Consider the following 23,022-nt stretch of genomic DNA (forward strand, 5'->3'; position numbering starts at 1 on the left):
GTGTAAACTGAAATAAGCAGTTTTCTTACTTTTTGCTGTATTTACAGCAATCAATAATTGTAATAACTCCAAGGCTGGCAAAATATTGTTAAAGGGTAGAAATCTGATAGATGAGATTTTTCTTAGAGCTTGGAGAAAATTTTGAGTTACTTTAAGTTATCGATGGTAGCAAAGAAAAGTAAATGCATTTTTTTAAACAAGGCTGTGCAAAACAGACCACATTTTACTGAGCTTCTTTAAAGCACTGATGATGGAGCTGAGTACAAGCTAAGTAACATACTCATGAAATCTGGCATATACTCAGCATCTAACAGAAAGCAGGCACTGAACAGTCTAAAATTTAATGTTGGACTGACCACACACAAACATTTCAGGAAAGAACTCCTTACATCTTTTAAAAAGCAGAATTAGCGAATATACATTGATTTACATTCCCCTATTCTCACCACTCATTAATAAGGAGAGGAGGATGGAATTCTTGCAGAGGAAGAAAGATAGCTAGAAGGACCAATTCCCAGCTAAGAATTCTACTTTGTTCCTCATTTTATCTTTTACTTTTCCTGTGCTCACCGATGCCAATCCCAGTTACACATCTTTAATAGATAACCAACAATATCTTTTGAAATTTTGGGTATGATGAATATTCTATTCTATGTACATAAACATATTATCATCACCACCAACATTAATGTGTTTATAATTTTATATTCTCTCAATTTCTGTAGGTTTTAGTTTCTACATCTGTAAAATGTTAAAATATTTTTTCTCCTTGGAATGCTTTTATCAAATAAATGTGTTAAATTCTAATATGTAAATAAAATCTGATTGGCTGCTCTGATTGAATCCTCCTAGTTAGAACCAGAAATTGGAAGCTAAGACCTCATCCATTGGTTCGCATGGCGGTTCCTGGAGAATCTTGAAGCTTTAAGATTACACAAAACACTGTTTAATAATCAAGGGTCTAAAATTTTAGATACCCTCTAAAATCTCCTCAAGCTTGCCAAATATAGGCACTTATTACCTCCAGAAAGGATTTAAGTGAATTTATGAACAAGACCTTATTTATACTTAAAATTCAGGTAAGAATATCTGGAAATTTGACTCAGAGCTTCCTTGTAACACACACACACACACACACACACACACACACAAGAAGGCAATAGGTTACCTGGCTTGTCTAATAAATGTCTAAAAATAATTTATTAATTGGATCCTTTTAGTAAGGCTATTTAACAATGTAATGGGTATCTTCAGTTGTGATTTGGTAAAATATGGAGTTCTCCTAGACATATAGAATTTTCTTTTATTATCAGTCAAAGCTGAGTACGTATAACTGAATCTTGAATTTTAGAAGCACAGAAAGCATTTGTGAGAGGATTAAGATACACCTAAAAATGTTGATTTCTTTTTAAAATTTTCATTTGTTTATTTATTTATTTTGGCCATGCCTCGAGGCACGTGGGATCTTAGTTCCCCACACAGGGATTGAACATGCACCCCCTGCAATGGATGCACAGAATCTTAACCACTGGACCTCCAGGGAAGTCCCTAAAAATGTTGATTTCTCGTGACCTAGCTAGACCTGTAGGAGTTACGATTCACATGTTCCTTAAACTGAAGTAATTTACAAATGTTAATCATCTCAATCTTCAGTCATAGGCAAGATTGAGTTCTCTACAAAGTGAATGAAGTACAGATGCTCTGTATTGTGGTTTAAATGTGTTTTATCTACACAGTATCCTGGAGAAAGGGTTGGCATGCCATTCTGAAATTAAGGGAACATGACCTGCCTGAATGGAGGGTGGGCACCTTGCACAGTTTAAACGAAGATACTGTGTTTTATCTACACAGTATCCTGCAGAAAGGGTTGGCGTGCCATTTTGAAATTAAGGGAACATGACCTGCTGAATGGAAGGTGGGCACCTTGCACAGTGGTATACAAAAGGGATTCCAGCAATTGGGGACCACGTTTTCTCTCAAAAAAAAGTAAACAAACCCTGTTTTTAGTATGTATAAATGCCTAGACAATTACTCAGTTGAGACATAAAAGCACCTTCTAGAGATGAACATAGAGATAGTTGTGTCCTGGAAAATTTTAAGTATTGGTTGTCAGTCTACTTTGACCTTAACTAAATTTAAGAATCACTTCACAGAACATCTGGTGTTGAATGTCAGTGTCTTTGTGTGTCTTTCTGGGTATGTTTATATGCAAAATGCCTGAGAGAATTGACTTTGGGGCAAATAATTTAATGGGTCTTTTTTCTTTTTACATAGTGATACTTGTATGTTATAGAAAACTTAGAACTTAAATAGGTAGGGAAAAAAAGAAGCTAAAACTTATCTTCAATGCCACTGTCCAATGAAAATAACATTGATATTTGGTTTTAATCTTTCTTTCCATTCTTTTTTTTCCTATACAAATGTTTTTGCTTACTAATAAAAAAGAGATTGGTATAAATACCATTATCTAACTCTTTTTTTAAGAGCATGATATTAGGCAAATATCTTTCCATGTTATTAAATATTTACCTATAACATTATTTTTAATGCTGTCTATAAGATTCCTTTGTATGGATATGCTATAATTTATTTAATTTTCTATTACTGAGCATTTAGATTTTTTCCAAATTTTTACTATAAATGACATTCTAGTGAAAACTTAAAATAGTTTGCACACATATAGGATAGATTTTTTTATAGTTATAAAACAAAATACTTTCCTCTCATTTTTAGAATAACATTATTTTTACTCTAACTATAAAAATAAAATTACACCCTTGTAGAAAATTATAGGAAACCATAAGAAGGAAGTAAAAGCCATAATTTTTAATTTTTTAAATTTATTTCTATATATTTTTATATACAGCAGGTCCTTATTAGTTATCCATTTTATACATATTAATGTATACGTGTCAATCCCAATCTCCCAAATCATCACACCACCCCCCACACTGCCCCCACCACTTTCCCCCCTTGGTGTCCATATGTTAGTCCTCTACATCTGTGTCTCAATTTCTGCCCTGCAAACCGGTTCATCTGTACTATTTTTCTAGGTTCCACATATATGCATTAATATACGATATTTGTTTTTCTCTTTCTGACTTACTTCACTCTGTATGACAGTCTCTAGATCAATCCACATCTCTACAAATGACCCAATTTCATTCCTTTTTATGGCTGAGTAATATCCCATTGTATATATGTACCCCATCTTCTTTATCCATTCGTCTGTCGATGGGCATTTAGGTTGCTTCCATGTCCTGGCTATTGTAAATAGTGTTGCAGTGAACAGTGGGGTGCATGTGTCTTTTTGAATTATGGTTTTCTCTGGGTATATGCCCAGTAGTGGGATTGCTGGGTCATATGGTAGTTCTATTTTTAGTTTTTTAAGGAACCTCCATACTGTACTCCATAGTGGCTGTATCAATTTACATTCCCACCAACAGTGCAAGAGTGTTCCCTTTTCTCCACACCCTCTCCAGCATTTGTTGTTTGTAGATTTTCTGATGATGTCCATTCTAACTGGTGTGAGGTGATACCTCACTGTAGTTTTGATTTACATTTTTCTAATAATTAGTGATGTTGAGCAGCTTTTCATGTGCTTCTTGGCCATCTGTATGTCTTCTTTGGAGAAATGTCTATTTAGGTCTTCTGCCCATTTTTGGATTGGATTGTTTGTTTTTTTAATATTGAGCTGCATGAGCTGTTTATATATTTTGGAGATTAATCCTTTGTCCGTTGATTCGTTTGCACATATTTTCTCCCATTCTGAGAGTTGTCTTTCGTCTTGTTTGTAGTTTCCTTTGCTGTGCAAAAGCTTTTAAGTTTCATTAGGTCCCATTTGTTTATTTTTGTTTTTATTTCCATTACTGTAGGAGGTGGATCAAAAAAGATCTTGCTGCGATTTATGTCAAAGACTGTTCTTCCTATGTTTTCCTCTAAGAGTTTTATAGTGTCCAGTCTTACATTTAGGTCTCTAATCCATTTTGAGTTTATTTCTGTGTATGGTATTAGGGAGTGTTCTAATTTCCTTCTTTTACATGTAGCTGTCCAGTTTTCCCAGCACCACTTATTGAAGAGACTGTCTTTTTCTCCATTGTATATTCTTGCCTCCTTTGTCATAGATTAGTTGACCATAGGTGCGTGGGTTTATCTCTGGGCTTTCTATCCTGTTCTGTTGATCTATGTTTCTGTTTTTATGCCAGTACCATATGTCTTGATTACTGTAGCTTTGTATTGTAGTCTGAAGTCAGGGAGTCTGATTCCTCCAACTCCGTTTTTTTCCCCTCAAGACTGCTTTGGCTATTTGGGGTCTTTTGTGTCTCAATACAAATTTTAAGATTTTTTGTTCTGGTTCTGTAAAAAATGCCATTGGTAATTTGATGGGGATTGCATTGAATCTGTAGATTGCTTTGGGTAGTATAGTCATTTTCACAATGTTGATTCTTCCAATCCAAGAACATGGTATATCTCTCCATCTGTTGGTATCATCTTTAATTTCTTTCATCAGTGTCTTATAATTTTCTGCATACAGGTCTTCTGTCTCCCTAGGTAGGTTTATTCCTAGGTATTTTATTCTCTTTGTTGCCATGGTAAATGAGAGAGTTTCCTTAATTTCTCTTTCAGATTTTTCATCATTAGTGTATAGGAATGCCAGAGATTTCTGTGCATTAATTTTGTATCCTGCAACTCTACCAAATTCATTGATTAGCTCTAGTAGTTTTCTGTTGGCATCTTTAGGATTCTCTATGTATAGTATCATGTCATCTGCAAACAGTGACAGTTTTACTTCTTTTCCAATTTGTATTCTTTTTCTTTCTTTTTCTTCTCTGATTGCCATGGCTAGGACTTCCAAAACTCTGTTGAATAATAGTGGTGAGAGTGGACATCCTTGTCTTGTTCCTGATCTTAGAGGAAATGGTTTCAGTTTTTCACCATTGAGAATGATGTTTGCTGGGGGTTTGTCATATATGGCCTTTATTATGTTGAGGTAGGTTTCCTCTGTGCCCACTTTCTGGAGAGTTTTTTTAATCATAAATCAGTGTTGAATTTTGTCAAAAGCTGTTTCTGCATCTGTTGAGATGATCATATGGTTTTATTTTTTATTTTTAAATTTTGTGTGTGTGTGGTTTTATTAAAACTCAGTAATTTAAACTCAGATTTACCTAGTAGGATATTAACTATGATGTTCTTTATATATTTTTCAAATTAATTTCTATTGGAGTAGAGTTGATTTACAATGTTGTGTTAGTTCTTTTTTTTTTTTTTTTTTTTTTTTTTTTTTTTGCGGTATGCGGGCCTCTCACTGTTGTGGCCTCTCCCGTTGCGGAGCACAGGCTCCGGATGCGCAGGCCCAGCGGCCATGGCTCACGGGCCCAGCCGCTCCGCGGCATATGGGATCCTCCCAGACCGGGGCACGAACCCGTATCCCCTGCATCGGAAGGCGGACTCTCAACCACTGCGCCACCAGGGAGGCCCTGTGTTAGTTCTTTATATATTTTTAAAAGAATTTTTCTTCAGTTATTTCTTGGTTTCCATATTTCTGTTGATTTTTTTTTTCTTGTTAGAACATGTATATGTGAAAAATATGCTTTGTTCCATTTGTCTCAGGATGGACAAAAATATGCTCTTTGTGGTCCCATGTGTTTCAGGAAGCAAGAGGCTACTATGAGCAGTCTGGAGTTGGTCCACTGCCTGTTGTCCTGTTCAATGGAATGCCCTTTGAAAAGGAGCCGCTAGACCCTGATGAGTTGGAAACCATCACAGTGCACAAAATCCCGGGACTACACCTTCTTTCAAAGAGCAGTGTACTTGGTAAGTACTGTTTCAAGGCTGATTTTGAACGAGAATGGTTTGCTTACATTTTTGTAGTCTCTGTAGTAGGCAATAAAATGCTTTAAGTATCACTGTTTTCTATACACCACTCACAATTGATTTGCAGACTCTCAGCAGGTTCTGCTGTAGTGAAATATCCATGAGACTTTTTGTACATTGTTTTTGAAATAACTAATTTTATTGTGTTCAAGTTTAAATTTTATTTTAAAAATTCTTAAGAATTTAGCCATTCTAAGAGACATTTGTTCTACTTGTAAGGAATTTTGACTCAGAAAAATTCAAATATTTGATATATATATAGTTATTGTTGAGATATAACTTACATGCCATAAAACTCAGCCTTTTAAGGTGGACTATGCAGTGGGTTTTAGTATTTACACAGAATTATGCAACTATCACCACTGTCTAATTTCAGAGCCTTATCCTCACCCCTAATATAAACCTGACACCCAGCAGCAATTACTCCCCATTTTCCCCTACTACTTCCTGGCAGCCATGAATCTGTTTTCAGTCTCTATGGATTTGCCTGTGTGGGACATTTTATAAAAAGGGATTCATATAATATATGGACTTTTGTGACTGATTTCTTTTACTTAGCATAATCTTTTCAAGGTTTATCCTTGTTTGAACTTGTGTCAGTACTTCATTCCTTTTTATGGCCAAATAATAGTTCCTCCAATGGATATACCACAGTTTGTTTATCCATTCATATTTAGGTTATTGCCGCATTTTTGGCTACTATGAATAATGCTGCTGCTATAAGCAATCATGTAAAAGTTTTAATATAGATATATGTTCTCAGTTGTCTTGGGTATACACCTAAGAGTGGAATTGCCTACTCATGTAGTTATTCTATTTTTAATAGTAATTCCATTTTTACAGAACTGGCAGACTGTTTTCCAAAGCACCTGCACCCTTATACATTCCTCTCAGCAATGTATGCAGGTTCCATTTTCTATAAATTCTAGCCAATTCTTGGTATTGTCTGTCTCTTCAGATCATATGGTTTTTATTCTTCAATTTGTTAATATGGTGTATCATATTGATTTATTTGCATATATTGAAGAATCCTTGCATCCCTGGGGTAAATCCCACTGGATCGTGGTATATGATCCTTTTAATGTGTTGTTAGATTCTGTTTGCTAGTATTTTATTGAGGATTTTTGCATCTATATTCATCAGTGATATTGGTCTGTAGTTTTCTTTTTTTGTAGTATCTTTGTCTGGTTTTGGTATCAGGGTGATGGTAGCCTCATAGAATGAGTTTGGGAGTGTTCCTTCCTCTGCAATTTTTTGAAGACTTTGAGAAGGATGGGTGTTAGCTCTTCTGTAAATGTTTGATAGAATTCACCTGTGAAGCCATCTGGTCCTGGACTTCTGTTTGTTGGAAGATTTTTAATCACAGTTTCAATTTCATTACTTGTGATTGGTCTGTTCATATTTTCTATTTCTTCCTGGTTCAGTCTTGGAAGGTTATACCTTTCTAAGAATTTGTCCATTTCTTCCAGGTTGTCCATTTTATTGGCATAGAGTTGCTTGTAGTAGTCTCTTAGGATGCTTTGTATTTCTGCATTGTCTGTTTTAACTTCTCCTTTTTCATTTCTATTTTTATTGATTTGAGTCCTCTCCCTCTTTTTCTTGATGAGTCTGGCTAATGGTTTATCAATTTTGTTTATCTTCTCAAAGAAACAGCTTTTAGCTTTATTGATCTTTGCTATTATTTTATTTGTTTCTATTTCATTTATTTCTGCTCTGATCTTTATGATTTCTTTCCTTCTACTAACTTTGGTTCTTGTTTGTTCTTCTTTCTCTAGTTTCTTTAGGTGTAAGGTTAGATTGTTTATTTGAGATGTTTGTTGTTTCTTGAGGTAGGATTGTATTGCTATAAACTTCCCTCTTAGAACTGCTTTTGCTGCATCCTGTAGGTTTGGGATCATCATGTTTTCATTGTCTTTCATCTCTAGGCATTTTTTGATTTCCTCTTTGATTTCTTCAGTGGTCGCTTGGTTATTTAGTAATGTATTGTTTAGCCTCCATGTGTTTGTGTGTTTTACATTTTTTCCCCTGTAATTGATATCTAGTCTCATAGTGTTGTGGTCAGAAAAGATGCTTGATATGATCTCAGTTTTCTTAAATTTACTGAGGCTTGATTTATGACCCAAGATGTGATCTATCCTGTGAATGTTCCATGTGCACTTGAGAAGAAAGTGTAATCTCCTGTTTTTGAATGGAATGTCCTATAAATATCAATTAAGTCCATCTTGTTTAATGTATCATTTAAAGCTTGTGCTTCGTTATTTATTTTCATTTTGGATGATCTGTCCATTGGTGAAAGTGGGGTGTTAAAGTTCCCTACTATTATTGTGTTACTGTAGATTTCCCCTTTTTTTGGCTGTTAGCATTTGCCTTATGTATTGAGGTGCTCCTATGTTGGGTGCATAAATATTTACAATTGTTATATCTTTTTCTTGGATTGATCCCTTGATCATTATGTAGTGTCCTTCTTTGTCTCTTGTAATAGTCTTTGTTTTAAAGTCTATTTTGTCTGATATGAGAATTGCTACTCCAGCTTTCTTTTGATTTCCATTTGCATGAAATATCTTTTTCCGTCCCCTCACTTTCAGTTTGTATGTGTCCCTAGGTCTGAAGTGGGTCTCTTATAGACAGCATATATATGGGTCTTGTTTTTGTATCCATTCAATGAGCCTGTGTCTTTTGGTTGGAGCATTTAATCCATTCACGTTTAAGGTAATTATCCATATGCATGTTCCTATTACCGTTTTCTTAATTGTTTTGGGTGTGTTTTTGTAGGTCCTTTTCTTCTCTTGTCTTTCCCACTTAGAGAAGTTCCTTTAGCATTTGTTGTAGAGCTGGTTTGGTGATGCTGAACTCTGTTAGCTTTTGCTTGTCTGTAAAGCTTTTGATTTCTCCATCGAATCTGAATGAGATCCTTGCCCGGTAGAGTGATCTTGGTTGTAGGTTCTTCCCTTTCATCACTTTACATATGTCAATCCACTCCCTTCTAGCTTGTAGAGTTTCTGCTGAGAAATCAGCTGTTAACCTTGTGGGAGTTCCCTTGTATGTTATTTGTCATTTTTCCCTTGCTGCTTTCAGTAATTTTTCTTTGTCTTTAATTTTTGCCAATTTGATTACTATGTGTCTCGGCATGTTTCTCCTTGGGTTTATCCTGTTTGGGACTCTCTGCACTTCCTGCACTTGGGTGGCTATTTCCTTTCCCATGTTAGGGAATTTTTCCACTATAATCTCTTCAAATATTTTCACGGGTCCTTTCTCTCTCTCTTCTCCTTCTGGGACCCCTATAATGCAAATGTTGTTGCGTTTAATGTTGTCCCAGAGGTCTCTTAGGCTGTCCTCATTTCTGTTCATTCTTTTTTCTTTATTCTGTTCTGCAGCAGTGAATACTACCATTCTTTCTTCCAGGTCACTCATTTGTTCTTCTGCCTCATTTATTCTGCTGTTGATTCCTTCTCGTGTATTTTTCATTTCACTTTATTGTATTGTTAATCTCTGTTTGTTTGTTATTTAATTCTTCTAGATCTTTGTTAAACATTTCTTGTACCTTCTCAATCTTAGCCTCCATTGTTTTTCCGAGGTCCTGGATCATCTTCACTATGATTATTCTGAATTCTTTTCCTGGAAGGTTGCCTATCTCCACTTGATTTAGTTGTTTTTCTGGGGTTTTATCTTGTTCCTTCATCTGGTACATAGCCCTCTGCCTTTTCATCTTGCCTGTCTTTCTGTGAATGTGGTTTTTGTTCCACAAGCTGCAGGATTGTAGTTCTTCTTGCTTCTGCTCTAAAAGCCATAATTTTAACAGGGAAAAATAGGAACATTCTGTTACATGTTTCTCCCTATGTATTTATTCCCTGTAATTATAAAGTAAAACCCTCTTGCACTGTTGGCGGGAATGTAAATTGATTCAGGCACTATGGAGAATAGTATGGAGGTTCCTTAAAAAACTAAAAACAGAACTACCATATGACCCTGCAATCCCACTACTGGGCATATACCCTGAGAAAACCAGAATTCAAAAAGAGTCATGTACCATAATGTTCATTGCTGCTCTATTTACAATAGCTTGGACATGGAAGCAGCCTTTGTGTCCATCGACAGATGAATGGATAAAGAAGATGTGGCACATATATACAAAGGAATATTACTCAGCCATAAAAAGAAACAACATTGAGTTGTTTGTAGTGAGGTGGATGGATGTATAGTCTGTCATACAGAGTGAAGTAAGTCAGAAAGAGAAAAACAAATACTGTATGCTAACATATATGTATGGAATCTAAAAAAAAATGGTTATGAAGAACCTAGGGGCAAGATGGGAATAAAGACGCAGACCTACTAGAGAGTGGACCTGAGCACATGGGGAGGGGGAAGGGTAAGCTGGGACAAAGTGAGAGAGTGGCATGGACATATACGCACTACCAAATGTAAAATAGATAGCTAGTGGGAAGCAGCCACATAGCACAGGGAGATCAGCTCAGTGCTTTGTGACCACCTAGAGGGGTGGTATAAGGAGGGTGCGAGGGAGGGAGACTCAAGAGAGAAGAGGGCTTCCCTGGTGGCACAGTGGTTGAGAGTCCGCCTGCCGATGCAGGGGACATGGGTTCGTGCCCCAGTCCGGGAAGATCCCACATGCTGTGGAGCGGCTAGGCCCGTGAACCATGGCCGCTGAGCCTGCGCGTCGGAGCCTGTGCTCCACAATGGGTGAGGCCACAGCAGTGAGAGGCCCACGTACCACACAAAAAAATAAATAAATAAAATAAAGAGAGAAGAGATATGGGGATATATGTATATGTATAGCTGATTCACTTTGTTCTAAAGCATAAATTAACACACCATTGTAAAGCAATTATACTCCAACAAAGATGTTAAAAATAAATAAATAAATAAAGTAATACATGCTAATCATTGAAAACATGATAGAGAAATGTATTCATTGTCTGAATTCCCTAAAGTGACCACTGTTGTAGGTTCCATATAGTCTTTTCTTCTATATATTTTTACTTATTAAAGCTCATGTTGGATAGATAAATTTGTGTTGTGAGTTAATCACTTACTACTTTAGTAAAAGAATTTCCCTGTTATTAAGAACTCTAATATTTAATGCTGCTTAATAGTCTATGTTGTGGAAGGGTTTTGTATTACTTGGCCATTAATCTATTATTTGCTACTTTGTATGATTGTATATATAAATATTAACACTCTATTTTATATACATTAATGCATTTTAAAATGCACAATGGATTATTTCTATGATACTGATTCTCTGAAGTGAAATTAGGGGTCAAATGCTATGAACATTCTATCAACTGTTTCCTATGTGCCTGGCTAATTCAAGCTAGTAAATGCAGCATAAAGATGGATATTCATCTTCCTTTTTTCTTAAGAATGCTAAATTTAATTTACAACTTTAGTAAAATTATTTCAATATAAATGAAAGAGAACAAAGAGCAAACATAAATATAGTGGTGTGTGTAGGTATTTAATTTTTCCTCTTTATTTTTGCCTCAGAAATCTCATGTATTTTTTCAAATGTCTTTTGAAATTAGCAAATCTTGTGAGAAAAATACATGCTTAATTTTTAAAGTGATTGCTATATTGATAATGGTCATTCACCAATCAGATATTTTTCAACTTTTTGTGTCAGGCATGGTCCTAGGGGCTGGGTTTATTATATCTTTTCTCTTATTTTTTTTAATTCCATGAAAAACTGAATGATTGTGGAGATTTAAGTAGATAAATTAATTCATTTAGTGAATATTTACTGTATCCACCTGCCATATGGGGTTTAAATGCTTGTGGTACAGAGATGAATAAGATATAATTCCTGTCTTGAGGACCTCACAGTCTAGTTGGAGCCAAGGGGTCAAGAGATGATTATAGTTCAGAATGGGAGATGCAGGAATGAAGTGTGCCTGTTGTCTAGGGGAGCAGAAAGCAAGAAGTGACCGCTCTGCAGGGGAGGTAGTCAGGGGACTTTGCATAGTCAACAAAAGCCTATAGGTCATTTAGACATAGTGATTTTATGAAATTCATCTTGATCAGCATGAGATACTTTTGGGTTAACCTTAATTAGTAGTTATTTGCATGTTTAACAATACAATAAACCAAAACAAATCTTTTTTTTTGCAGTAGTTGTATTTTTCTATGCTTATAAAATATATACATGCTCATTGAAAAATTATGAAAATATAGAAAAAAAGAAAATAAACATCATCCAGGCATAATTACTGTTAGCATTTTGATGTATGTGTTTTAAAAATCATTCTAAACAGACAAGCATCCTTTAAAAAATGGAATCAGAGAATGCATATGACTTTCTGCCTGTTTCTTCTCACATAATAAATCATGAAAGCTTTCTCAAAATAAATATAAATTAATATTTCAAATAAACATATAATATTCTATTATGTGGATATGCCACATTTTTTAAAACAAATTTACCTCTTCTAGTACATTTGAGATTGTTTTCCCTTTTTTTTTTTCCTATTAAAAATAATGCTATATGTGGACTTCCCTGGTGGTCCAGTGGTTGAGACTTCGCCTTCCAGTGCAGGGGGTGTGGGTCTGATCCCTGGTCAGGGAGCTAGGATCCCACATGCCTTGCAGCCAAGGAGCCAAAGCATAAAACAGAAGCAGTATTTTAACGGATTGAATCAAGGCTTTAAAAATGGTCCACATCAAAAAAATCTTTAAAAAAATAGTGTTATAATAAAGTCTTTTAAAGTCATCTTTGTTCACTTCTTTATTTCCTTAGGAGAAATTACTAGGTTAAAATGTATGCACGTTTCAAATGCTGTCCAATTGGTCTGAAAGTTTGTATCATTTTATTCCTGTTTTCACGAAGCAATGTGTGAGAGTATAACCAAATCTTACACTGACTTAAATTGCTTTTCTTGTAAAGGTAACATTATTCTGCTCAAAATAAAACCATTAGTGCCAATATACTTCAATTAGGCTTGTGATTAAATTATAAATAAATTGAGAAGAGATCAGTATCTCTGTGCTTCTGAATTTACTCCCTCAAGAATATTAAATGAAAGTATAAAAGACAAAACTGAATGTAAATAAATTTAAAGTAATATAATTTTATGTATTTATGGAACACTTTCTCTAAAAACTTAATAGAATTTTTTTTAAGTCAGACATATTATCAGGTTGATACTAAGAAGCTTCACATTTTCACGTGTTTCATTAGTGAATAATAAGATCATCCTCAGATTTTTGTTCCCCTAAGCTAATGTTCTTTGTCCTCGAAGAAATTTACAAAATATGTTTTGCTAACTCAAATAACTTTACCTTCCACTAGAGTAAATCACTACTTATTTCAATGTCCTAAGTTAACCTCTAGTAATATTCAAAGGATTAAGACAGCTTCTCAAAGTGTACAACTCATTACTGGAGTGTTTCAAACTAAACGAAACCAAAAAACCATATAGGTTTATGTGTGCTTTCATTATTACTGTTATTCAGTATCCAAAGTTGAAAAGAGAATTATGTTAACTTCTCAAGATTTAATAGGAATTCAAAGTTTTATATTAATATATAAATCAATTGTTTATATTTATGATGCATCTGTAGCTTAGCTATCCAGAATTCTTGGTGAATGAGCCACTTTAGATAGCCATTTTCTGAATAATGCAAATTTTTCCCCTAAGAATTAAAGATATTTCAGAATTAACTTTTACTCATTCTTGACTTATTTAAACAAGCCTTAGATAATTGTTATATATTATACTGTTTTGTTGTCTTCAGGGCCTATTGAATTTTTTTGTTGCTCATGCTAATTGATCCCATATTGCTTTACTGACAACTCTTGAGCCTGCTATTTGTTTTTCAGTCTTATGCTATTTGTCACATTTTTCTGTCAGTGTACTATTTCCTCTTTTTTTCTAATTTGCTGGTGCCAATCTGGCATAAATAACCATGCTTATTAAGATTATAAAAAGCAAAAGCAGATGAGAGATGAAAAAGTAAATGACAGCTTCTTCTTGAGTAAAGAATAAACATTTTCCTCTATAAATAAAATATTTGTTTTTATTAATATACTGACCAGTTCAGGAGTCTATTTTTCTAATTTCTAACTCTGGCTTATTTTTTTGTTTGTTTGTGGTACGCGGGCCTCTCACTGTTGCAGCCTCTCCCGTTGCGGAGCACAGGCTCCGGACGCGCTGGCTCAGCGGCCAGGGCCCAGCCGCTCCGCGGCATGTAGGATCTTCCCGGAGCTGGGCACAAACCCGTGTCCCCTGCATCGGCAGGCAGACTCTCAGCCACTGCGCCACCAGGGAAGCCCCTAAATTTTGAGTAGATAAACTATTTCTCTTACTCCAAGTGCCCCTCTTAACCAAAACTAAATGTCAGTCAAAAGGGAAGGCATAGAAAACTGTCGTGCCTTAACTCCACACAATCATCACGTTAAGGTGTAACTGCCTTAAATTGCAGCAGCTGTAGTCTCCATGTGCAAATTTCCCTTATTTCTGTGCTCTTCCCAGCATCAGCTGATCTCTGCCTGTGAGTTTCTGTGAGTTTATGAGCACCAGGTTTGTTTTCACCCCACTTCTCCCACTATTTTTTCAATTCTGCTTTGATTTTTCTTTTTGGTAAAAATCGGAGCATGTTCCAGTGGCCTTAGTGCATTTTTTTTTTTTTCCATTTTTTTTTAAGTTTATTTATTTATTTTTTTAATTAGTTTCTGCTTTATAACAAAGTGAATCAGTCATACATATACATCTGTTCCCACATCCCTTCCCTCATGCATCTCCCTCCCTCCCACCCTCCCCATCCCACCCCTCCAGGCGGTCACAAAGCACCGAGCTGATCTCCCTGTGCTCTGCGGCTGCTTCCCACTATCTATCTACCTTACGTTTGGTAGTGTATACACGTCCATGCCTCTCTTTCGCCTTGTCACAGCCCACCCTTCCCCCTCCCCATATCCTCAAGTCCATTCTCAAGTAGGTCTGCGTCTTCATTCCCGTTTTGCCCCTAGGTTCTTCATGACATTTTTTTTTTTAATTCCGTATATATGTGTTAGCATACGGTATTTGTCTTTCTCTTTCTGACTAACTTCACTCTGTATGACAGACTCTAGGTCTATCCACCTCATTACAAATAGCTCAGTTTCGTTTCTTTTTATGGCTGAGTAATATTCCATTGTATATATGTGCCACATCTTCTTTATCCATTCATCCAATGATGGACACTTAGGTTGTTTCCAGCTCCGGGCTATTGTGAATAGAGCTGCAATGAACATTTTGGTACATGTCTCTTTTGGAATTATGGTTTTCTCAGGGTATATGCCCAGTAGTGGGATTGCTGGGTCATATGGTAGTTCTATTTGTAGTTTTTTAAGGAACCTCCATACCGTTCTCCATAGTGGCTGTACCAATTCACATTCCCACCAGCAGTGCAAGAGTGTTCCCTTTTCTCCACACCCTCTCCAGCATTTATTGTTTCTAGATTTCTCTTTTTTTTTTTTTAATTAGTTTCTGCTTTATAACAAAGTGAATCAGTCATACATATACATCTGTTCCCACATCCCTTCCCTCATGCATCTCCCTCCCTCCCACCCTCCCCATCCCACCCCTCCAGGCGGTCACAAAGCACCGAGCTGATCTCCCTGTGCTCTGCGGCTGCTTCCCACTATCTATCTACCTTACGTTTGGTAGTGTATATATGTCCATGCCTCTCTTTCGCTTTGTCACAGCTTACCCTTCCCCCTCCCCATATCCTCAAGTCCATTCTCAAGTAGGTCTGTGTCTTTATTCTCGTTTTGCCCCTAGGTTCTTCATGACATTTTTTTTTAAATTCCGTATATATGTGTTAGCATACGGTATTTGTCTTTCTCTTTCTGACTAACTTCACTCTGTATGACAGACTCTAGGTCTATCCACCTCATTACAAATAGCTCAGTTTCGTTTCTTTTTATGGCTGAGTAATATTCCATTGTATATATGTGCCACATCTTCTTTATCCATTCATCCGATGATGGACACTTAGGTTGTTTCCAGCTCTGGGCTATTGTGAATAGAGCTGCAATGAACATTTTGGTACATGTCTCTTTTGGAATTATGGTTTTCTCAGGGTATATGCCCAGTAGTGGGATTGCTGGGTCATATGGTAGTTCTATTTGTAGTTTTTTAAGGAACCTCCATACCGTTCTCCATAGTGGCTGTACCAATTCACATTCCCACCAGCAGTGCAAGAGTGTTCCCTTTTCTCCACACCCTCTCCAGCATTTACTGTTTCTAGATTCCTTGATGATGGCCATTCTGACTGGTGTGAGATGATATCTCATTGTAGTTTTGATTTGCATTTCTCTAATGATTAATGATGTTGAGCATTCTTTCATGTGTTTGTTGGCAGTCTGTATATCTTCTTTGGAGAAATGCCTATTTAAGTCTTCTGCCCATTTTTGGATTGGGTTGTCTGTTTTTTTGCTATTGAGCTGCATGAGCTGTTTATAAATTTTGGAGATTAATCCTTTGTCAGTTGCTTCATTTGCAAATATTTTCTCCCATTCTGAGGGTTGTCTTTTGGTCTTCTTTATGGTTTCCTTTGCTGTGCAAAAGCTTTGAAGTTTCATTAGGTCCCATTTGTTTATCTTTGTTTTTATTTCCATTTCTCTAGGAGGTGGGTCCAAAAGGATCTTGCTGTGATTTATGTCATAGAGTGTTCTACCTATGTTTTCCTCTAAGAGTTTGATAGTTTCTGGCCTTACATTTAAGTCTTTAATCCATTTTGAGCTTATTTTTGTGTATGGTGCTAGGGAATGATCTAATCTCAAACTTTTACATGTCCCTGTCCAGTTTTCCCAGCACCACTTATTGAAGAGGCTGTCCTTTCTCCACTGTACATTCCTGCCTCCTTTATCAAAGATAAGTTGGCCATATGTGCGTGGGTTTATCTCTGGGCTTTCTATCCTGATCCACTGATCTATCTTTCTGTTTTTATGCCAGTACCAGACTGTCTTAATTACTGTAGCTTTGTAGTATAGTCTGAAGTCAGGGAGCCTGATTCCTCCAGCTCCGTTTTTCGTTCTCAAGATTGCTTTAGCTATTCGGGGCCTTTTGTTTTTCCAAACAAATTTTGAAATTTTTTGTTCTAGTTCTGTGAAAAATGCCATTGGTAGTTTGATAGGGATTGCATTGAATCTGTAGATTGCTTTCGGTAGTAGAGTCATTTTCACAATATTGATTCTTCCAATCCAGGAGCATGGTATATCTCTCCATCTATTTGTATCATCTTTAATTTCTTTCATCAGTGTCTTATAGTTTTCTGCATACAGGTCTTTTGTCTCCTTAGGTAGGTTTATTCCTAGATATTTTATTCTTTTGGTTGCGATGGTAAATGGGAGTGTTTTCTTGATTTCATTTTCAGATTTTTCATCATTAGTGTATAGGAATGCCAGAGATTTCTGTACATTAATTTTATATCCTGCTACTTTACCAAATTCATTGATTAGCTCTAGTAGTTTTTCGGTAGCATCTTTAGGATTCTCTATGTATAGTATCATGTCATCTGCAAACAGTGACAGCTTTACTTCTTCTTTTCCAATTTGGATTCCTTTTATTTCCTTTTCTTCTCTGATTGCTGTGGCTAAAACTTCCAAAACTATGTTGAATAAGAGTGGTGAGAGTGGGCAGCCTTGTCTTGTTCCTGATCTTAGTGGAAATGGTTTCAGTTTTTCACCATTGAGGACAATGTTGGCTGTGGGTTTGTCATATATGGCCTTTATTATGTTGAGGAAAGATCCCTCTATACCTACTTTCTGCAGGGTTTTTATCATAAATGGGTGTTGAATTTTGTCGAAAGCTTTCTCTGCATCTATTGAGATGATCATATGGTTTTTCTCCTTCAACTTGTTAATATGGTGTATTACATTGATTGATTTGCGTATATTGAAGAATCCTTGCATTCCTGGGATAAACCCCACTTGATCATGGTGTATGATCCTTTTAATGTGCTGTTGGATTCTGTTTGCTAGTATTTTGTTGAGGATTTTTGCATCTATGTTCATCAGTGATATTGGCCTGTAGTTTTCTTTCTTTGTGACATCCTTGCCTGGTTTTGGTATCAAGGTGATGTCGGCCTCGTAGAATGAGTTTGGGAGTGTTCCTCCCTCTGCTATATTTTGGAAGAGTTTGAGAAGGATAGGTGTTAGCTCTTCTCTAAATGTTTGATAGAATTCACCTGTGAAGCCATCTGGTCCTGGGCTTTTGTTTGATGGAAGATTTTTAATCACAGTTTCAATTTCAGTGCTTGTGATTGGTCTATTCATATTTTCTATTTCTTCCTGAGTCAGTCTTGGCAGGTTGTGCATTTCTAAGAATGTGTCCATTTCTTCCAGGTTGTCCATTTTATTGGAATAGAGTTGCTTATAGTAATCTCTCATAATCTTTTGTATTTCTGCAGTGTCAGTTGTTACTTCTCCTTTTTCATTTCTAATTCTATTGATTTGAGTCTTCTCCCTTTTTTTCTTGATGAGTCTGGCTAATGGTTTGTCAATTTTGTTTATCTTCTCAAAGAACCAGCTTTTAGTTTGGTTGATCTTTGCTATCGTTTCCTTCATTTCTTTTTCATTTATTTCTGATCTGATCTTTATGATTTCTTTCCTTCTGCTAGCTTTGGGGTATTTTTGTTCTTCTTTCTCTAATTGCTTTAGGTGCAGGGTCAGGTTGTTTACTCGAAATGCTTCCTGTTTCTTAAGGTGGGATTGTATTGCTATAAACTTCCCCCTTAGAACTGCTTTTGCTGCGTTCTATAGGTTTTGGGTCGTCGTGTCTCCATTGTCATTTGTTTCTAGGTATTTTTTAATTTCCTCTTTGATTTCTTCAGTGATCACTTCGTTATTGAGTAGTGTATTGTTTAGCCTCCATGTGTTTGTATTTTTTACACATCTTTTCCTGTAATTGATGTCTAGTCTCATAGCATTGTGGTCGGAGAAGATACTTGATACAATTTCAATTTTCTTAAAATTACCGAGGCTTGATTTGTGACCCAAGATATGATCTATCCTGGAGAATGTTCCATGAGCACTTGAGAAAAATGTGTATTCTGTTGTTTTTGGATGGAATGTCCTATAAATATCAACTAAGTCCATCTCGTTTAATGTATCATTTAAAGCTTGTGTTTCCTTATTTATTTTCATTTTGGATGATCTGTCCATTGGTGAAAGTGGGGTGTTAAAGTCCCCTACTATGATTGTGTTACTGTCGATTTCCCCTTTTATGGCTGTTAGTATTTGCCTTATGTATTGAGGTGCTCCTATGTTGGGTGCATAAATATTTACAATTGTTATATCTTCTTCTTGGATCGATCCCTTTATCGTTATGTAGTGTCCTTCCTTGTCTCTTCTAATAGTCTTTATTTTAAAGTCTATTTTGTCTGATATAAGAATTGCTACTCCAGCTTTCTTTTGATTTCCATTTGCATGGAATATCTTTTTCCATCCCTTTACTTTCAATCTGTATGTGTCTCTAGGTCTGAAGTGGGTCTCTTGTAGACAGCATATATATGGGTCTTGTTTTTGTATCCATTCAGCCACTCTGTGTCTTTTGGTGGGAGCATTTAGTCCATTTACATTTAAGGTAATTATTGATATGTATGTTCCTATTCCCATTTCCTTAATTGCTTTGGGTTCGTTATTGTAGGTATATTCCTTCTGTTGTGTTTCTTGCCTAGAGAAGTTCCTTTAGCATTTGTTGTAAAGCTGGTTTGGTGGTGCTGAACTCTCTCAGCTTTTGCTTGTCTGTAAAGGTTTTAATTTCTCCATCAAATCTGAATGAGATCCTTGCTGGGTAGAGTAATCTAGGTTGCAGGTTTCTCTCCTTCATCACTTTAATTATGTCCTGCCACTCCCTTCTGGCTTGTAGGGTTTCTGCTGAGAGATCAGCTGTTAACCTTATGGGGATTCCCTTGTGTGTTATTTGTTGTTTTTGCCTTGCTGCTTTTAATATGATTTCTTTGTGTTTAATTTTTGACAGTTTGATTAATATGTGTCTTGGTGTATTTCTCCTTGGATTTATTCTGTATGGGACTCTCTGTGCCTCCTGGACTTGATTAACTATTTCCTTTCCCAAATTAGGGAAGTTTTCAACTATAATCTCTTCAAATATTTTCTCAGTCCCTTTCTTTTTCTCTTCTTCTTCTGGAACCCCTATAATTCGAATGTTGGTGCGTTTAATGTTGTCCCAGAGATCTCTGAGACTCTCCTCTGTTCTTTTCATTCTTTTTTCTTTATTTTGCTCTGCATCAGTTATTTCCACTATTTTATCTTCCACCTCACTTATCCGTTCTTCTGCCTCAGTTATTCTGCTATTGATCCCATCTAGAGTATTTTTCATTTCATTTATTGTGTTTTTAATCGATGCTTGATTCATCTTTAGTTCTTCTAGGTCCTTGTTAACTGTTTCTTGCATGTTGTCTATTCTATTTCCAAGATTATGGATCATGGAAATAGAATCTTGGATCAGCTTTACTATCATTATTCTGAATTCTTTTTCAGGTAGACTGCCTATTACCTCTTCATTTGTTAGGTCTGGTAGGTGTTTATCTTGCTCCTTCACCTGCTGTGTGTTTTTCTGCCTTCTCATTTTGCTTATGTTACTGTGTTTGGGGTCTCCTTTTTGCCGGCTGCAGATTCGTAGTTCCCGTTGTTTTTGGTGTCTGACCCCAGTGGCTAAGGTTGTTTCAGTAGGTTGTGTAGGCTTCCTGGTGGGGGGACTAATTCCTGTGCTCTGGTGGTTGAGGCTCGATCTTGTCTTTCTGGTGGACAGGTCCACGTCTGGTGGTGTGTTTTGGGGTGCCTATGGCCTTATTATGTTTTTAGGTAGCCTCTCTGCTAATGGGTGGGGTTGTGTTCCTGCCTTGCTAGTTGCTTGGCATAGGGTGACCTGCACTGTAGCTTGCTGGTCGTTGACTGAAGCTGGGTGCTGGTGTTGGGATGGAGATCTCTGGGAGATTTTCGCTGCTTGATATTATGTGGAGCTGGGAGGTCTCTTGTGGACCCGTGTCCTGAAGTTGGCTCTCCCACTTCAGAGGCACAGCACTGGCTCCTGGCTGCAGCACCAAGAGCCTTTCATCCACCCGGCTCAGAGTAACAGGGAGAAAAAGTAGAAAGAAAGAATTAGTAGAAGAAAGAAAGAGAGAGGGAAAGAAAGGAAGAAGGGAAGAAAGGAAGGAAGGAAGGAAGGAAGAAAGAAAGGAGGGAGGGAGGGAGGGAGGAAGGATGGAAAGAAAGAAGGAAAGAAAGGAGGGAGGGAGGGAGGAAGGAAAGGAAGAAAGACAGGAGGGAGGGAGGAAGGAAAGAAAAAGAAAGTGGAAAGAAGAAGGGTGGGAGGGAGGAAAGAAAAAGAAAGAAGGAAAGGAGGAGCGGAGGGAGGGAGGGAGGAAGGGAGAGTAGGAAAAAAAGAAAGAGCAGGTAAAGTAAAATAGAATAAAGTATGAAATATAGTAGCGTTATTAAAATTAGAAAGTAATTATTGAAAAAAAAAAAAAAACGGACCGATAGAACCCTGAGACATATGGTGGAAGCAAAGCTATACAGAGAGAATCTTACACAGAAGATTACACATACACATTCACAAAAAGAGAGCAGGGGGAAAAATCAAAAATCTTGCTCTCCAAGTCCACCTCCTCAATTTGGGATAATTCGTTGTAAAAAGAGGAAAAGGGCGAGAAGTCTGAAATCTTGCTCTCTAAGTCCACCTCCTTAATTTGGAATAATTCGTTGTAAAAAGAGGAAAAGGGGGGAAAGTCTTAAATCTTGTCCTCAAAGTCCACTTCCTCAATTTGGGATGATTCGCTGTCCATTCATGCACTCCACAGACGCAGGGCACATCAAATGGACCGTGGAGCTTTAATCCGCTGCCTCCGAGGCTGCACAGAGAGATTTCCCTGCCTCTGCTCTCACAGCTCCCGGGTCTCAGCCTTGGACCTGGCCCCGCCTCTGCGCGTAGGTCGCCGGAGGGCGTCCGTTCTTCGCTCAGACAGGACGGGTTTAAAGGAGCCGCTGATTCGGGGGCTCTGGCTCACTCAGGCAGAGGGGAGGGAGGGGCGCGCAGTGTGGGGCGGGCCTGCGGCGGCAGAGGCCGGCGTGACGTTGCAGCAGCCCGTGGCGCTCCGTGCGCTTTCCCGGGAAAGCCGTCCCCGGGTCTCGGGGACCCCGGCAGTGGCGGGGTGCACAGGCCCCCCGGAAGGCGGGGCGGACAGTGACCCGCGCTCGCACACAGGCCCCGCGGCGGCGGCGGCAGCGGCGGCGGCGGCGGGCCGCGGCGGCGGCGGCGGCGGCGGGCCGCGGCGGGCGGCGGTGGCGGCGGCGGCGGCGGGCCGCGGCGGCGGCGGCGGCCCACGCCCGTCTCCGAGGTCCGTGCCTTACCCGCGGCTCGTGCCTGTCTCCGGCGCTTCCCCAAGCAGCCCTCTTAATGCCCTCTCCTCGCGCACCAGGAAACAAAAGGGAAAAAAGTCTCTTGCCTCTTCAGCAGCTCCAGACCCTTTCCCCGGACTCCCTCCGGGCTAGCCGTGGTGCACTAACCCCTTCAGGCTCTCTTCCTGCCGCCAGCCCCAGTCCTCTCCCTGCGCTCCGACTGAAAGCCGATACCCGAGCCTCAGCTCCCAGCCCCGCCCGCCACGGCGGCCGAGCAGACAAGCCTCTCGGGCTGGTGTGTGCCTGAGGGCACCGGTCCTCTGTGCCAGAATCTCTCCGCTTTGCCCTCCGCACCCCTGTTGCTGTGCTCTCCTCCGCTACTCCGAAGCTTTCCCCCTCCGCCACCTGCAGTCTCCGCCCGCGAAGGGGCTTGTAGTGTGTAGAAACCTTCCCCCCTTCACGGCTCCCTCCCACTGGTGCAGGTCCCGTCCCTATCCTATTGTCTCTGTTTATTCTTTTTTTCTTTTGCCCTACCCAGGTATGTGGGGAGCTTCTTGCCTTTTGGGGGGTCTGAGGTCTTCTGTCAGCGTTCAGTAGGTGTTCTGTAGGAGTTGTTCCACGTGTAGATGAATTTCTGATGTATCTGTGGGGAGGAAGGTGATCTCCGCGTCTTACTCTTCCGCCATCTTCCTCCGGGGTCCTGAAGCATGTCCTTGCCTCCTATCACACTGGAATCCCATCAAGCCTTCAGGCTTCCTACCAGCTTACAGGATGGAATCTGCTGGCGTCTCCCC

The 23,022-nt window shown here is 38.3% G+C and overlaps 1 protein-coding gene across 3 annotated transcripts in view; it reads left to right on the top strand.

Moving 5' to 3' along the window:
• LOC308625846 (uncharacterized protein) overlaps positions 1-23,022 on the top strand; it is an 805,208-nt gene that overhangs the window by 70,442 nt on the left and 711,744 nt on the right. For all 3 annotated transcript variants that reach the window (XM_081250421.1, XM_081250422.1, XM_081250423.1), the window contains exon 3: positions 5,652-5,814. The gene's annotated coding sequence lies outside the window, so the exon portion shown is untranslated. The remainder of the gene's footprint in view (positions 1-5,651; positions 5,815-23,022) is intronic.

Source organism: Mesoplodon bidens (genome assembly GCF_964165515.1).
Source record: "Mesoplodon bidens genome assembly, chromosome: 12".
Taxonomy (NCBI): Eukaryota; Metazoa; Chordata; class Mammalia; order Artiodactyla; family Ziphiidae; genus Mesoplodon; species Mesoplodon bidens.